General features: G+C 41.0%; 11 non-coding genes across 11 annotated transcripts; all 11 read left to right on the forward strand.

Moving 5' to 3' along the window:
* Nucleotides 1-5: 5 nt before the first annotated feature.
* Nucleotides 6-77, forward strand: trnac-gca (transfer RNA cysteine (anticodon GCA)). Its single transcript has one exon. It is a non-coding gene; the product is annotated as a tRNA-Cys (tRNA).
* Nucleotides 78-1,087: 1,010 nt separating this feature from the next.
* trnal-uaa (transfer RNA leucine (anticodon UAA)) lies at nucleotides 1,088-1,159 on the forward strand. Its single transcript has one exon. It is a non-coding gene; the product is annotated as a tRNA-Leu (tRNA).
* A 423-nt stretch (nucleotides 1,160-1,582) lies between these two features.
* trnac-gca (transfer RNA cysteine (anticodon GCA)) lies at nucleotides 1,583-1,651 on the forward strand. The gene has a single exon. It is a non-coding gene; the product is annotated as a tRNA-Cys (tRNA).
* Nucleotides 1,652-2,395: 744 nt separating this feature from the next.
* trnaw-cca (transfer RNA tryptophan (anticodon CCA)) lies at nucleotides 2,396-2,467 on the forward strand. Its single transcript has one exon. It is a non-coding gene; the product is annotated as a tRNA-Trp (tRNA).
* A 422-nt stretch (nucleotides 2,468-2,889) lies between these two features.
* Nucleotides 2,890-2,961, forward strand: trnac-gca (transfer RNA cysteine (anticodon GCA)). Its single transcript has one exon. It is a non-coding gene; the product is annotated as a tRNA-Cys (tRNA).
* A 727-nt stretch (nucleotides 2,962-3,688) lies between these two features.
* On the forward strand, nucleotides 3,689-3,760 carry trnac-gca (transfer RNA cysteine (anticodon GCA)). The gene has a single exon. It is a non-coding gene; the product is annotated as a tRNA-Cys (tRNA).
* Nucleotides 3,761-3,997: 237 nt separating this feature from the next.
* Nucleotides 3,998-4,069, forward strand: trnal-caa (transfer RNA leucine (anticodon CAA)). Its single transcript has one exon. It is a non-coding gene; the product is annotated as a tRNA-Leu (tRNA).
* A 437-nt stretch (nucleotides 4,070-4,506) lies between these two features.
* Nucleotides 4,507-4,578, forward strand: trnac-gca (transfer RNA cysteine (anticodon GCA)). The gene has a single exon. It is a non-coding gene; the product is annotated as a tRNA-Cys (tRNA).
* Nucleotides 4,579-4,816: 238 nt separating this feature from the next.
* On the forward strand, nucleotides 4,817-4,888 carry trnaw-cca (transfer RNA tryptophan (anticodon CCA)). Its single transcript has one exon. It is a non-coding gene; the product is annotated as a tRNA-Trp (tRNA).
* Nucleotides 4,889-5,308: 420 nt separating this feature from the next.
* trnac-gca (transfer RNA cysteine (anticodon GCA)) lies at nucleotides 5,309-5,380 on the forward strand. The gene has a single exon. It is a non-coding gene; the product is annotated as a tRNA-Cys (tRNA).
* Nucleotides 5,381-6,379: 999 nt separating this feature from the next.
* On the forward strand, nucleotides 6,380-6,451 carry trnaw-cca (transfer RNA tryptophan (anticodon CCA)). The gene has a single exon. It is a non-coding gene; the product is annotated as a tRNA-Trp (tRNA).
* The last annotated feature ends 10,946 nt before the right edge of the window (nucleotides 6,452-17,397 follow it).

Raw genomic sequence — 17,397 nt, forward strand, 5'->3', positions numbered from 1 at the left:
GTCATGGGGGTATAGCTCAGTGGTAGAGCATTTGACTGCAGATCAAGAGGTCTCTGGTTCAAATCCAGATGCGCCCTGCTCCTGACTTCTGTTCAGAGATGGCATGAATTAGGATTTCAGACAAACTTGAGGAAAAAAGAAATCACCTCCCAGCTGTGAGAAAATTGTCCACTGCTTACTTGTCAAGCTTAGTTTTGTCTCAAACTGATGCAGTGATAGGGCATCAGTCAGTGACCTGCAGTTTGCCTGGCTGATTAGGAACCCTACTACTGCACCTACACCTCTACAGAAACCTCTTTCCACAGACTCTGTGGCTCAACGGTAGCGCGTCTGACTCCAGATCAGAAGGTTATGTGTTCAAATCACATCAGGATAATTTTTTTTGAATTCTGGTGTTAATCAAGAGATCTGTTTTGATTCCAGAATCCATGTCCCTTCTTCACACAATCTTGCATCAGACAAGGAAACTTTGCACCACAGAGTTCACGATTCAATAATTTTGTCCAGGTAGCAAGCACAGTGGTAGGTTTCTGAAGCGGGTCTGTGGGAGAAGTGAGTGTCAGGCATTAAAATTCACACCCACGGTCTGAATGTCCGCTAAAATGATCTGGAGTAAAAAAAACAAAAAACATTGGAGCGAGTAGGGACAACACTTATCTCGATCCTGACATGACTCAAACATAATTTTCACAACTGGAACCAGATGCACTCCAACTTCTCCAGAGAGTAACTGCGCTGACCGCCAGTGAACTCTATATAAAATACTCTACAGACCGAAGAGCTGATACTGTGTCATGTGGGTATAGCTCAGTGGTAGAGCATTTGACTGCAGATCAAGAGGTCTCTGGTTCAAATCCCCTTCTCATTACTTCTGTTCAGAGATGGCATGAATTAGGATTTCAGACAAACTTGAGTAAAAAAGAAATCCCCTCCCACATGCAAGAAAATTGTCCACTGCTGACTTGTCAAGGTTCGTTTTGTCTCAAACTGATGCAGTGATAGGGCATCAGTCAGTGACCTGCTGTTTTCCAGGCCGATTTGGAACCCTACTACTGCACCTACACCTCTACAGAAATCTCATTCCACAGACTCTGTGGCGCAGCGGTAGCGCGTCTGACTTAATATCAGAAGATTATGTGTTCAAATCACATCAGGGTCAGGTCTTTGGAATTCTGGTGTTAATCAAGCCATCTGGTTTGATTCCAGTATCCATGTCCCTTCTTCACACAATCTTGCGTCAGACAAGCTCCCTTTGCACCACAGAGTTCACGATTCAGTAATTTTGTCCAGGTTGCAAGCACAGTGGTAGGTTTCTGAAGCGGGTCTGTGGGAGAAGTGAGTGTCAGGCATTAAACTTCACACCCACGGTCTGAATGTCCGCTGAAATGATCTGGAGTAAAAAAAAAAAAAAACATTGGAGCGAGTAGGGACAACACTTATTTCGATCCTGACATGACTCAAACATAATTTTCACAACTGGAACCAGATGCACTCCAACTACTCCAGAGAGTAACTGCGCTGACCGCCAGTGAACTCTATATAAAATACTCTACAGACCGAAGAGCTGATACTGTGTCATGGGGGTATAGCTCAGTGGTAGAGCATTTGACTGCACATCAAGAGGTTATGTGTTCAAATCACATCAGGATCATTCCATTTGAATTCTGCTGTTAATCAAGAGATCTGTTTTGATTCCAGAATCCATGTCCCTTCTTCACACAATCTTGCGTCAGACAAGCTACCTTTGCACCACAGATTTCACGATTCAGTAATTTTGTCCAGGTTGCAAGTACAGTGGTAGGTTTCTGAAGCGGGTCTGTGGGAGAACTGAGTGTCAGGCATTAAACTTCACACCCACGGTCTGAATTTCCGCTAAAATGATCTGGAGTTAAAAAAAAACAAAAAAAAAACATTGGATCTCGTAGGGACAACACTTATCTTGATCCTGACATGACTCAAACATAATTTTCACAACTGGAAACAGATGCACTCCAACTACTCCAGATTAACTGTTCTGAGTGTAAGTTGACCGCCAGTGAACTCTATGTAAAATACTCTACAGACCGGAGAGCTGATACTGTGTCATGGGGGTATAGCTCAGTGGTAGAGCATTTGACTGCACATAAAGAGGTCTCTTGTTCAAATCCAGATGCTCTCTTCTCCTGACTTCTGTTCAGAGATGGCATGAATTAGGATTTCAGACAAACTTGAGGAAAAAAGAAATCCCCTCCCAGATGTAAGAAAATTGTCCACTGCTGGCTTGTCTTGCTTAAAGTGGCTTTGTTTTTTCTCAAACTGATGCAGTGGTTGGGCATCAGTCAGTAACCTGCAGTTTGCCAGGCTGATTAGGAACCCTACTACTGCACCTACACCTCTACAGAAAACGTTTTCCACAGACTCTGTGGCACAACGGTAGCGCTTCTGACTCCAGATCAGAAGGTTATGTGTTCAAATCACATCAGGGTCATTTCTTTGGAATTCTGGTGTTCATCAAGAGATCTGGTTTGATTCCTGAATCCATGTCCCTTCTTCACACAATCTTGCGTCAGACAAGCGAACTTTGCACCACAGAGTTCACGATTCAGTAATTTTGTCCAGGTTGCAAGCACAGTGGTAGCTTTCTGAAGCGGGTCTGTGGGAGAAGTGAGTGTCAGGCATTAAACTTCACACCCACGGTCTGAATGTCCGCTAAAATGATCTGGAGTAAAAAAAAAAAAAAAAACATTGGAGCGAGTAGGGACAACACTTATTACGATCCTGACATGACTCAAACATAATTTTCACAACTGGAACCAGATGCACTCCAACTACTCCAGAGAGTAACTGCGCTGACCGCCAGTGAACTCTATATAAAATACTCTACAGACCGGAGAGCTGATACTGTGTCATGGGGGTATAGCTCAGTGGTAGAGCATTTGACTGCACATCAAGAGGTCTCTGGTTCAAATCCAGATGCTCTCTTCTCCTGACTTCTGTTCAGAGATGGCATGAAGTAGGATGTCAGACAAACTTGAGGAAAAAAGAAATCCCCTCCCACATGCGAGAAAATTGTCCATTGCTAGCTTGTCTTGCTTAAAGTGGCTTTGTTTTTTCTCAAACTGATGCAGTGGTTGGGCATCAGTCAGTGACCTGCAGTTTGCCAGGCTGATTAGGAACCCTACTACTGCACCTACACCTCTACAGAAGCCTCTTTCCACAGACTCTGTGGCACAACGGTAGCGTTTCTGACTCCACATCAGAAGGTTATGTGTTCAAATCACATCAGGATCATTCCATTTGAATTCTGCTGTTAATCAAGAGATCTGGTTAGATTCCTGAATCTATGTCCCTTCTTCACACAATCTTGCATCAGACAAGCTACCGTTGCACCACAGAGTTCACGATTCAGTAATTTTGTCCAGGTTGCAACTACAGTGGTAGGTTTCTGAAGCGGGTCTGTGGGAGAAGTGAGTGTCAGGCATTAAACTTCACACCCACGGTCTGAATGTCCGCTAAAATGATCTGGGGTAAAAAAAAATAAACATTGGAGCTAGTAGGGACAACACTTATCTCGATCCTGACATGAGTCTAACATAATTTTCACAACTGGAACTAGATGCACTCCAACTACTCCAGAGAGGAACTGCGCTGAAAGCCAGTGAATTCTATATAAAATACTCTACAGACCGGAGAGCTGATACTGTGTCATGGGGGTATAGCTCAGTGGTAGAGCATTAGACTGCAGATCAAGAGGTCTCTGGTTCAAATCCAGATGCCCCCTTCTCCTGACTTCTTTTCAGAGATGGCATGAATTAGGATTTCAGACAAACTTGAGGAAAAAAGAAATCACCTCCCAGATATGAGAAAATTGTCCACTGCTCACTTGTCAAGCTTAAATTGGCTTAGTTTTTTCTCAAACTGTTGCAGTGGTAGGGCATCAGTCAGTGACCTGCAGTTTTCCAGGCTGATTTGGAACCCTACTACTGCACCTACACCTCTACAGAAATCTCATTCCACAGACTCTGTGGCGCAGCGGTAGTGTGTCTGACTCAATATCAGAAGATTATGTGTTCAAATCACATCAGGGTCAGTTCTTTGGAATTCTGGTGTTAATCAAGACATCTGGTTTGATTCCAGTATCCATGTCCCTTCTTCACACAATCTTGTGTCAGACAAGCTCCCTTTGCACCACAGAGTTCATGATTCAGTAATTTTGTCCAGGTTGCAAGCACAGTGGTAGGTTTTTGAGGCGGGTCTGTGGGAGAAGTGAGTGTCAGGCATTAAACTTCACACCCACGGTCTGAATGTCCGCTAAAATGATCTGGAGTAAAAAAAAAAATAAAAAAAAACATTGGAGCAAGTAGGGACAACACTTATCTCGATCCTGACATCACTCAAACATAATTTTCACAACTGGAACCAGATGCACTCCAACTACTCCAGAGAGTAACTGTGCTGAGTGTAAGTTGACCGCCAGTGAACTCTATATAAAATACTCTGCAGACCGAAGAGTTGACACTGTGTCATGGGGGTATAGCTCAGTGGTAGAGCATTTGACTGCAGATCAAGAGGTCTCTGGTTCAAATCCAGATGCCCCCTTCTCCTGACTTCTGTTCAGAGATGGCATGAATTCAGATTTCAGACAAACTTGAGGAAAAAATAAATCCCCTCCCAGATGTGAGAAGATTGTCCCCTGCTGACTTGTCAAGCTTAAATTGGATTAGTTTTTTTCTCAAACTGATGCAGTGATAGGGCATCAGTCAGTGAACTGCAGTTTGCCAGGCTGATTAGGAACCCTACTACTGCACCTATACCTCTACAAAAAACGTTTTCCACAGACTCTGTGGCACAACGGTAGCGCGTCTGACTCCAGATCAGAAGGTTATGTGTTCAAATCACATCAGGGTCATTTCTGTGGAATTCTGGTGTTAATCAAGAGATCTGTTTTGATTCCAGAATCCATGTCCCTTCTTCACACAATCTTGCGTCAGACAAGCGAACTTTGCACCACAGAGTTCACGATTCAGTAATTTTGTCCAGGTTGCAAGCACAGAGGGAGGTTTCTGAAGCGGGTCTGTGGGAGAACTGAGTGTCAGGCATTAAACTTCACACCCACGGTCTGAATGTCCGCTAAAATGATCTGGAGTAAAAAAAAAAAAAAACATTGGAGCGAGTAGGGACAACACTTATTTCGATCCTGACATGACTCAAACATAATTTTCACAACTGGAACCAGATGCACTCCAACTACTCCAGAGAGGAACTGCGCTGACCGCCAGTGAACTCTATATAAAATACTCTACAGACCGAAGAGCTGATACTGTGTCATGGGGGTATAGCTCAGTGGTAGAGCATTTGACTGCACATCAAGAGGTCTCTGGTTCAAATCAAGATGCTCTCTTCTCCTGACTTCTGTTCAGAGATGGCATGAATTAGGATTTCAGACAAACTTGAGGAAAAAAGAAATCCCCTCCCACATGCGAGAAAATTGTCCACTGCTGGCTTGTCTTGCTTAAAGTGGCTTTGTTTTTTCTCAAACTGATGCAGTGGTTGGGCATCAGTCAGTGACCTGCAGTTTGCCAGGCTGATTAGGAACCCTACTACTGCACCTACACCTCTACAGAAACCTCTTTCCACAGACTCTGTGGCACAACGGTAGCGTTTCTGACTCCACATCAGAAGGTTATGTGTTCAAATCAGATCAGGATCATTTCATTTGAATTCTGCTGTTAATCAAGAGATCTGGTTAGATTCCTGAATCTATGTCCCTTCTTCACACAATCTTGCATCAGACAAGCTCCCTTTGCACCACAGAGTTCACGATTCAGTAATTTTGTCCAGGTTGCAAGCACAGTGGGAGGTTTCTGAAGCGGGTCTGTGGGAGAACTGAGTGTCAGGCATTTAACTTCACACCCACGGTCTGAATTTCCGCTAAAATGATCTGGAGTAAAAAAAAAAAAAAAAAAAACATTGGAGCTCGTAGGGACAACACTTATCTTGATCCTGACATGACTCAAACATAATTTTCACAACTGGAACCAAATGCACTCCAACTACTCCAGAGAGTAACTGTGCTGAGTGTAAGTTGACCCAGTGAACTCTATATAAAATACTCTTCAGACCGAAGTGTTGACACTGTGTCATGGGGGTATAGCTCAGTGGTAGAGCGTTTGACTGCAGGTCAAGAGGTCTCTGGTTCAGTTTTCAGACAAACTTGAGAAAAAAAAATCCCCTCCCACATGTGAGAATATTGTCCACTGCTTACTTGTCTCGCTTAAAGTGGCTTAGTTTTTTCTCAAACTGATGCAGTGGTAGGGCATCAGTCAGTGACCTGCAGTTTGCCAGGCTGATTAGGTACCCTACTACTGCAGCTATACCTCTACAGAAACCTGTTTCAACAGAGTCTGTAGCGCAACGGTAGCGCGTCTGACTCCAGATCAGAAGTTTATGTGTTCAAATCACATCAGGGTCATTTCTTTGGAATTCTGGTGTTAATTAAGAGGTCTGGTTTGATTCCAGATTCCATGTCCCTTCTTCACACAATCTTGAGTCAGACACGCTACCTTTGCACCACAGAGTTCGCAATTCAGTCATTTTGTCCAGGTAGCAAGCACAGTGGTAGGTTTCAGAAGCTAGTCTGTGGGAGAAGTGAGTGTTAGACGTTCAACTTCACACCAACGGTTTGGCTTCGCTAAAATTACCCGGAGTAAAAAAAAACATTGGAGCTCGTAGGTACCACACTTATTTTGATCCTGACATAACTCAAACATGTCACTGATGGTGTAGTGTTACACTCGCCTGACTGTGGTACAGGCAGCGTGGGTTCAGTTCCCACTCAGTGATGGTGTGAATGTGAGTGCGAATGGTTGTCCGTGTGTATATGTGCCCTGCGACTGACTGGCAACCAGTTCAAGGTGTAGTCCGCCTTTCGCCCAAAGTCAGCTGGGATAGGCTCCAGCGTCCCACGACCCTAACCAGGATAAGCAGTGTTGAAAATGGATGCATGGATGGATGGATGGACATGACTCAAACATAATTTTCACAATTGCAACCAGATGCACTTCCACTACTCCACAGAGTAACTGTTTGCTGAGTGTAAATCAAGATCAAGATCTCTCTGGTTCAAATCCGGATGCCCCCTTTTCCTGAGTTTTGTTCGGAGACGGCATGTATTCAGTTTAGATGAGATTGAAGAAAAAAAAACTCCGCTCACAGATGTTAGAAAATTGTCCACTGGTGACTTGTATCACTAATAATGTGCAAGCTTTTTATCACACTGATGCAGTGGTCGGGCATCAGTCAGTGACCTGCAGTGTTTGCCGTTAATTAGGTAACCTACTACTGCACCTAGACCTATGCAGAAACATCTTTTCTCAGACTGTGGCGGAACGGTAGTGTGTCTGACAGAAGGTTAGTGCGAGAGGTCTCTGCATCTTTTTGCACAATTGTCAAAACAAAAAAAAGTACCGGCATTACCAAATAACTAGCAACCCTTTACTGCTCAGTGACTGTTTGTTTTTTTTGTCAATGTCTTTCTGTCTCCAAAGTGTTCTCTGTCAATTGACTGTCTGTTGTCGTACTAGAGCGGCTCCAACTACCGGAGACAAATTCCTTTTGTGTTTTTTGGACATTCTTGGCAAATAAAGATGATTCTGTTTCTGATTCTGATTCTGAATCTGATCAAGTCAGGGTCATTTCTTTGGCATTGTGTTTTGAATCAAAAGGTCTGGTTTCAATCCAGATGCTATACACCTTCTCCATAACTTTAGTGAAAGTTTGTAAAAAATTCACAGTTTGGATGCTTTTGATACAAGAAACCCCACACAACAGCTGCTGGAAACTTTGACGCTGCTCAGTTTTTATTGCTAACCTTGTGTTTTGAGATTTTAAAACCTGTCATGACTTCACACTCGCAAGTATTTGTCTGCAAAAGAAAGGACCCTGACATGATTTAAACATGCAACCTTCTGATCTGGAGTAAGACGTGCTAAAGTAACACCTCAGAGTTTCTATTTTCTGAAAGTAAATGTGTAAAAGGACTACAAAAAATCATTAGGTGGGATGTTCTGGTCATCTGCCACATCACAGTAACTGCCTGATTAGGTACCCTTCCATTGCACTTATACTATACCTCCACAGAACTGGTTTGACATAGACTGTAACGAAACACTAGCGCCACTGACTCTACGTCAGAAGTTTGCGTGTACAGCTCACGTCAGGGTCATTTCTCTTTCTCTCTCTCGGGTGTCAATCAGAAGTTTTCTGATTAAAATCCAGTTCTGTGGAGTTTTGTTTCAAGTTAATGGGAATTCATGATTTCATCGTTTTGGTTCTTATGAGTGAAGCAACTGACAAAAAAAGCTGCGAGAATCTTTACCAGTAGTCAGTCTTCCTCAGTCAGAGTGTGCTTGCTATATTCACAACTCTCACGACTTCTCACACACACCACTATTAGTCTGCAAAAAGAAATTGAAAACTACGAGCCAAGAATAAAAAAAAAAAACACTCGACGATTTGTTAGAATACATAGTATGTGATAAAGATAGCACAGCAAAGAGGCATTTGTATAAAATTCATGAAATTAGTTTTGGAACCGACAGACAAAATATAAGACGTCACAAACAAGCCAGCGGCTTGACAGACATTTGTCAACTGTGAGTTTGGAGAAATGTTTGAGATTTGTAGCGTGCATGTGTACTAGATCCATACGAAAACTGTGAAGCTGGATTAATACACACAAAATAATGTTGCGTGACAACAGCCCCCACAGACAGCGGCAGATACATCCATACATCCATATAGCACGTGCAAGCACTTGAACAGAACCAGGGTAAAAGTGATGTGATCTTTTCACAGTAATTTAGGGCATTACTCATTAGAAAACACCTGACTGAAGCGTTTATCATTAAAACTATTGTTTTTTATAAATGACTAGTATCAATACGTTGTGAATCTTGAGCAAAAGATGGGTGTTTGACGTTTTTTTCAAAAGCTGTTCCTTTATTTGCACATACGCGTGGTCTGAAGGGGTTCAAAATTTGTTCGCAGAGTATGAACAAAAACAAGTACGAACATATTGATAAATCACAAATTTGTGCTTTTAAATCATTACTGTTGTTATTATTTTTATTATCATAATTTCCTTTCTTGTTTCTCTTTTAAAATGTGTTTCTTTACACTGTGATATGATAAAGAGCTGCAAGACTAGCCTGGTTTACATGGAGCCTTCTATTCCGATTGTAATAGGTTTAGAAGCCCAAACCGAATGAAAATGCTCAATATAAACACCTCAATCAGAATAAACAGGCCGAATCCAAATGGAATTTCATTCGGTTTCACAATGGTAGAATATTTCTTTTGCCAAAACAATTAAAAGTAATTTTTTGCTATATACCGTCATTTAGCGCATGCTTCGTCTCGACGTAAATGCACAGTGACGTCATCGTTTACACACAGCGTAAATATGGCAGCTCCCGACGGACATATAAGTATTTTTTATCAAGTGTTTTTTTTTAAATAAACATAAAAACAATCCCAATTACTGTGCTGAATAGACGACGGACCTCCATCTTGATGAAAGACGTGACGTTCATGACGTGCGCATGTCTCAAGGCTGTTCTGATTAAATGCAGTGCATATCATGTATATACCCGATCAGAATAGATCGCATCACGTGTAGACAGATGACCAGAGATGTTCAATCTGAATGAGAAAAATGTCTCCATGTAATCCTGGCTACTATGTGGTTGGTCTGCTGAAGACAAGCCCCTCACCTGTCAATGAAATATCAAATCAAATATATGTTGACCTTCACTGTATTCAACTACAACAAGCTGACTAACGTGTGCCACTGAAGTTATGCTTAATAAACAGTTAATGTTCCCGTGTTTGTGTTAATTGGGGACAAACACACACAACGACTCGGAAAGGCACTGACATTTTAAAAGCGAGCCGTTTAGCTCCTTAACTCGCTAGCTCATTAGCTCGCAGGCTACCTCGTTAGCTAGGGACCACAACAAACAGTTAACTTTAGAGAAAGTGTCTCTTTTGTGTGAATCTATGCACTGCACATGGAGCATGGCTGTGGAGTATTGGACAGAGCCAACACCGGCAAGTTCCATGAGCCCACTAGCGGCTAATGACACAGCCGTTCCGACTCTGTTGGCTCACTGTGTGATCCGCACGCCAGCTCACCACAACAATGACCATTTATCGAGTCCGGAAAAACTATCGTTGTCCATTATATTTAGCGAACGATAAGTCGATATAGTAATTATTGTGACAGGCCTAGCATTAGGTGTAAAACTTCACACCCACGGTCTGGTTATCCGCAGGCCCGCCTCTCCTGGTACCTCGAAAGTCAGGAAACCATCACACATATTAGATCCCATTGAGGAAACATGCTGGCTGTGTATGTCCCCTACTTTCCAGCTAATCAGATCATAAAAATGTCCTCTTCCCAGCTGCCAAGCACGTACTGCAGCACCAGAGTGGGATGCCCGACCGCGAGACCTCCACAGAGGAATCCGGCCCCTCTCTAATTTGCCAGCCATTTTTTTTATAGCAGCTACCAATTTACAGAGCCCACTCTAACCAGATGATAAACTCATGCCATAGCCTCCCAACATCCGCAGAGAGAAACAAAACACATGGCTGGTCTATATAGTCAACCACTTGGAGATGAAGGGCCGTCTGGGAAGGCGTGTGGTGGGTAAGGTCCTAAATGTGCACGTGGTTTTCAGGGTTCAAAGCGACACACTTACTGAATGATTTGGCCGCCGCAAAACACGATGTAATCTATATATAGTAACTACCTAAACTATGTACCTACTTATCTCATATCTACCTACTCTACCTGCCTATTTAATTTGACTTTTTTATCTAATCTGCTCACTTAATCTGCCTACCTATCTAATATACCAAGGTACCTAATCTATATAACGGACCTACCACCTAGTTATCTAATTTATTTACCTACCTATCTAATATGCCTACCTATCTAATATACCAGCCTATCAAATATATTTATTAAGTCCACCTACCAATCCAAACAACCCACTCTATTTATCTCATCTATCTAACCTATCTAATCTACCTACCTATCTGGTCTACCTGCCTGTATAATCGATTCAATCTGCCTGCGCATCTAATCTAGTGATCTATCCAACCCATCTAATACACCTACCTAGCTAATCTATCTAATCAAGATACCAATCTAATCTAGATTGCTTTCAACACAACAGCTCAGGAGTTGGGAGTTTCAGGTGTTAAACCTTGTCCCATTTCTGTTACTGCGCCATTATTACCTCAGAAGGCAGGAAAACTGCCAGGTAGACTTTGAACCGCCAATCTGTGTCAGTGATGTTCACTCAGAACTACCAAGGAAAAAGGTGGAAAATTCCCATCTTTATTAGGCAGCGTGAACAAAGCTATAAATACTATACTGTAGACACACGTCACACACACACACGCACGCATGCACGCACATGCACACACACACAGTTTAGAAGACGACGTAGAGGAATTTCTACTTCGACTTCTCACTTCCTATGCTGCAAACAGGCAGTAAGAGGCTAAAAGTGGAAATCAAAGTTCTAAATTTACACGTGCGGACCAGGAACTCGCCATGTTTGGTCTTTGCTTTGGGGGAAAAAAAAGGTTGTTTCTTACATAATAGCTTTTACGTAATGAGGAATGTAGGTCAGACTTCATGCTAATATCACTACACCATTTGTGTGGAATGACCTAGAACACAGCACTGGTCCATTATACTATACAGTCCATACATCAAGACAAGGTCCTAGACAGGACCAGGGCTAGAACTGGGACCAAGGCCTAGACTGGGACCAAAACTTTGGGCAAGCCCAAGGCACGGACGAGAACAAGGGCCTAGACCAGGCCTCAATTTGCAGCATTAGTTGTTCACATGGTTTAAATCAGCTGTACTCACACTGTTAGCTGCTGATTGACAGCAGTGGTGGGAGGGAGTATGTGGTAAAAAGGGGGTCCGGAGGGGGTCTCCTCGATGTGTGGTCAGGATCAGTTTACCATCAGAAAAAAAAAAACGGGCCAGGGGGACGCCAGACATTTCTCACTCGCCAAAAGGAGGTCGCCACGGTGACCTAGGTGGGACAGATTCCTCCCAGTGGGGGTTGGGGGGTGTGGGGGGTCTGGCTGGAACCCCACACTAGAAATAATGAGATGTTTTGAAAATTCAGCTTCCCAAACCAGTTTTAATTAGCAACATGAAACTTGGTAGGTGTGTCTGTCATTAGTATATCAACAAAAAAGTTTCAAGAAGTCATGTCTTAAAAACACAGGAAGCCTGTCATTTTGGCTTAAAGCGGCCATTTTAGGTTGAATATGCTAATTTCAGGGGGTCCTTTAAATATTTTGAAAATTCAGCACCTGAAGGTAGTTTAACTTAGCACCATGAAACTTGGTAGGCATGTCTAGCATAAAAAGACCTCCAGAGCCAAAAAGACGCAGGAAGTCTGCCATTTTATTTTGGAGCATTCGGTTTAGGTTCAATTTGTCATTTGGAAGGTCGTTCAAATGTTTTCAAAAATTCAGCCCCTGAGGTTGGTTTCACTTAGCATCATGAAATTTGATAGGTAACTCTATCATAAGTCGACCCACAAAATGTCCAAAGAAGTCCTGCTTGAAAAAACACAGGACATTTGGAATGTCGGGCGATGAACCACATGCTGCTTCACCAAGACATGATCACACATGGTGGCCTGCTCTGGTCCATTTCCATTGTACATACCGCTGTACATCATTCGTATTGGTCTACTGCAGGGGTGTTCAAACTTATTTCTCTGAGGATACAGAAAAATCGAAGGATCTTTGAAATCCTTCAACTTTAAATGATTAAACACGCTAAACCCACACGAGTCACCGAACCACGACACCACTACTGATGACGTAGAACACCTAGTTTTAATCAGGACTTTGAAATTTCTCTTTAGAGCAAGTACACACCTTACAATTCTCAGAGAACATTTCCCAAATTTTAATTTGACAAACCCCCTCGAAAACTTCAACATTTCCAAATCCATATTGTAATGTGTATTATATATTTTTCCACGCCTCTGCCAAATGTGATGTACATTGGTCGATATGCGGACACATTTTTTGGACCCTCCAGGTCGCTCGTGATGTTATTCTGACCCACCATGATGGCTCATATCTTCCGCCGCTTGCAATGCTAACTTTTCTTCATTCTTGAAACTTAATTTTTTTATGTGTGTTTGAGTGCCAAATAAAACCACACATCACCTGACTGCCACCATTATTTTTTTTGTCAACTTTGGCCCTTGGCTTCTTATAATTACTTAAAGTTCATCATTATTATATGTTATCTGTTTCTGCGTTTAGCAAGCTTTCCAACGATACCGCCGTTTTGAAAATAAAATTATTTCTTTTCGTGCAAATTAGGGTTGTGGGCTGTGTTCAATGTTATCTTTAGTACATGCCACGGGCCACAAAAAAATGGACGGCGGGCCCTCGTGGCCTGCGGACCACAGTTTGGACACCACTGGTCTAGCGTGTCTGGTGGAGTAATCCTTCATGACCCGAAGCGACTCCGCGGCCTGCCACTGTTGTTACTCATTGTTCTTTAAACATCTCTTTATTGTTTTACATGTCGTTAGCATTTTTCCAAACATTTTCTCACCTGCTAGCTGCTAGCGCTGGAGCAGGTGGCAAAACGTAATTGACGCATGAACACACACACACATACATACACAGTCACTGTTTTCTAATTAGTCTGAGCAGCTGTGTTTTGTTGTGTGTTTCTGTGTGTACATAAGTAAATGTTCATGTTATGTTCACACGGGTGAAGCAGTGGATTTCGCTTGGTGGCCTCACAGCGAGAAGGTGCTGGGTTCAAGTCTGTGTCTATGGGAAACAGCTCAGCATCACAGCTTGTCAACATCAAGTCCAGCGCGTGCAAACACACGCGATTACATAACCTTAAGGTTTTACATAATGGTGAAGGAGGGGAAGCGGGCCAGCGTCCATTTTAGGTCTCTGTGGACCTTCTCAAGAGAGGGAGCAAGGAGCACAGACGGCGACCTCATCTGAGGTACTTTCTTTTTCTTCTGACGTCCAAATAGAGCGAAGACGTGGCCGAGGAGTTCAAATTTACAATGGAACACCAGTGTGAAAAAAAGACAAAATATATATATGAATATATGAAGTTTTGAACATTCTTTGAAAGGTCCAGTTGGACCTCACGGTGCCACCCAACTAAAAACATCCTTCCATGAAGCCAAATAGTGGAAGTTAATAGACAAGTCACAATTTCAAATCATAATCTTACGAGAATAGTGTTAACGTGTTTTTTCCTCAAAAGAAAACTAGTATTTCTTATTTTGGGGAGGGAGAAAAAGATCAGGATGTTTGTCTTATTTGTTTGAGAAAAAAAAAATCATTTTTAAGGAACATTTTCAATTTTTGAGGAAAAAGATATGGGGTGTTTTTTTTTTTTTTTTTTTTTTTTTTTTAGTAAACCAGTAAAATACTATTGAGGAAAGAACTACTTTTGGGAGAAATAAATTGAATATTTGGCGAGAAAAGCTAGGTTTAAAAAGAAAATTGGAGGATCCAGCTGCTTATTCTACAAGGCTGTTTAAACAATCTCATTTCATGAACGCGACGGACGACTGAATTTGTTTTAAAAATATTTCAAGATGAGTGAGATCTCGGAATGAAATCATATTTTTTATTTTACAGACAACAAGAAGATGGATGTATGTATGGATGGATAATATGACAACATTATCTTTAGTAACTGTCAGTCCATTTGTTCCAAAATGATATATTACATGCAGCTAACAGGAGCTTGTTAGTCATTCGTCTTCCATTTTCTTTGTCTGTCTTGAGACCTAATTTCCATTTTTCTGTCTTTGATGAAGTCATCTTTTATGAGCAAATGTCACACAGGAACATTAAGATATTGCTTCCATGGTGTTACCATGAATTTAAATATTCCACACAAACCAATAGTGAAAGGCAATAAAACGTCTAAGAAAGATTAACACGCAGCCACTTCCTCGTCCGGTTGCGAATATTATGATATTTTTTGGGGGGTGGGGGGGGGGGCAAAGCACAAATGTTATCATCATCAGAGGACGTTCACGACACATTTTTATTTATTTAAATTATTTTTCTGTCACATTGCCACTTAGCATCAAAGCGAAACGACGTCGCTTATCACGACTGCGCACAAAAGACAAGACACTCGTCCAATTGACGCGTTGAGTAAACGCTTCGGGCGAAGAAGATCAAATTGTCTTTGTGGACGTGTGTGCATGCGTGTGCGTGCATGTTTGTGCGAGGTTCATTGTATTGTATGAAAGCCTCATGCTTTATTCATGATGATGAGCCTAGCCTGAGCTTTATTCTTATTATTTCTATTATCATAACGCTTCGTACAGCAGGATCAACAATATACAAGCCATGGTAGTAGGACTTTATACTGATGTTACAGTTGTATTTTGGAGAAAAACTGTTTTGTTTTTTTCTTTACAATTTTTGATTTTATTTTAGTTTATTTTAAATAATTCATCTTTTTATGATTTTTCTTTCCAGATACATTTGGATTTAAGTCTAAAGAAGTGAATAAATATGTAAAATACACAATTTTTACATGAAAAAATGTCTTTCAAATACAAATGTAATCTTTTTAATATATTGTTTTCAAGAAAAAGTCATGTGTTTTTTTAATGTTCACTTCAGAATCTGTTAATATTTTTTTTCTAAATAAACTTTTTCATAGCCGTCATGGTGAACGACTGGTCAGCACATCTGCCTCACAGTTTTGAGGACCGTGGTTCAAATCCCGGCCTCGCCTGTGTGGAGTTTGCATGTTCTCCCCGTGCCCTTGGTGGGTTTCCTCCAATGAAGCCCAGTGACTTTTCAAACCTGCTAAGTAGATCGAACAACTTTTGATGAAACCATTTTTTTTCATTAATCCAATCAAGTGACAGCAAGCACAAAACCCGAGCTACGTTAGCATGTTAGCTCGTAGCAATGCAAATGGAATTTGCACGACTGTCGTTTGAAAGTCGAAAGAAGGTCAAACAGCGTCCATAAAGTGCAACAGGACATTTGCGGAATGTGCCGTGTGTGCGTTCTTACAAAAGCGAGTAATAATAAGAATAATGCTCGATATTCATATGCTAAGCCGAGTTTTAATGAGATTAGCACACAGCACGTTATTGAAGTTAATCGGCTTAACGCGGCCGGCCAAATGCGAAGGAAAAAAATCACCCAAGCAAATTCATTTCCTGCATGGATTGAGGGAAAGAGAGAGAGAGAGGGGAAGGGACGTCAAATACTATTGGACGAGCCTATTGTTAATCAGGCGGCCCACCAAGACCGATTCTACCATGCGCAATTCAAAAAGTAGCATTTAAAAAAATAATAATAATAAAGTCGGAATCTTAAAAGAATCAACTTGGATTTTTTTCGAGAAAGAAAATTGCAATTATGACAAAAGGCTGTATTTTCTTGAGATTTCTTAAGTTTTCATTAAAAAAAGGAGTAAAATTTTACAAGAGAAAAGTTGTATTTAAAGGAAACATTTTAGATATTATACTATAATACAATACATTCAATTTCTCGCAAAGTTATAAGAATAAAGTAAAAGAATTAAGTCTTTTTTTTCCAAGAAAAAAATTCATTCTTTGAGAAAAAGTCATATTTGAGAGTCATGGTATTTTTCGAGAGAAAAAGGCATACTTTTTCAAAATACAATAAAATAGTATTTTTCAAAGAAAAAGCCATTCTTGTATGAGTATAAAGTCGTACTTTTCAGAGGACCAAAAAAGCAATCTTACGAGAAAATAAAATTGGGGGAGTCTTCAAATTTTCAATATTGGCCGAGACTGTTGGCAACCTTGCAGACTGATTCCACGATCCGCAAATCAAAAAGTTGCATTTTCTGACAAAACATGGCACTAAGTCACGAGAATAAAGTCGCAATGTTACGACAAAATGTCATATTTTATCAAGAAAAAAGCCGTTATCGTAAGGAATAAAATCTTCATGAAAAAGTCAAAATATTACAAGAGTTGTATTTTTTTAAAAAAAGTGTTAATATTATGGAATAAATCATTTTTTTTTTTTACATGTTATAGATTATATTATTTTACGAGAATGTTTCAACCATATTTATTTTGTTAAATGTAATATTATCCAAGTACTGTAAGGACAAAAAAATATATTTTCGGGAAAAAAGTCATCTTATTCTTTGTTTTTTTAAAATACTCCCACTGCTTATTTTCAAATGTTTTTATTATTCTGATTTTTATTGAAAATGCAGCAGGACACAAAATTGTTTTAGGGGACAGACAGAGGGACAGAGTGGACAAGGGCACCGGGGTGAGAACCACAGCGGAACAATAGTGA

The sequence above is a fragment of the Phyllopteryx taeniolatus genome, chromosome 3, assembly GCF_024500385.1.
Source record: "Phyllopteryx taeniolatus isolate TA_2022b chromosome 3, UOR_Ptae_1.2, whole genome shotgun sequence".
In the NCBI taxonomy this organism is placed as follows: domain Eukaryota; kingdom Metazoa; phylum Chordata; class Actinopteri; order Syngnathiformes; family Syngnathidae; genus Phyllopteryx; species Phyllopteryx taeniolatus.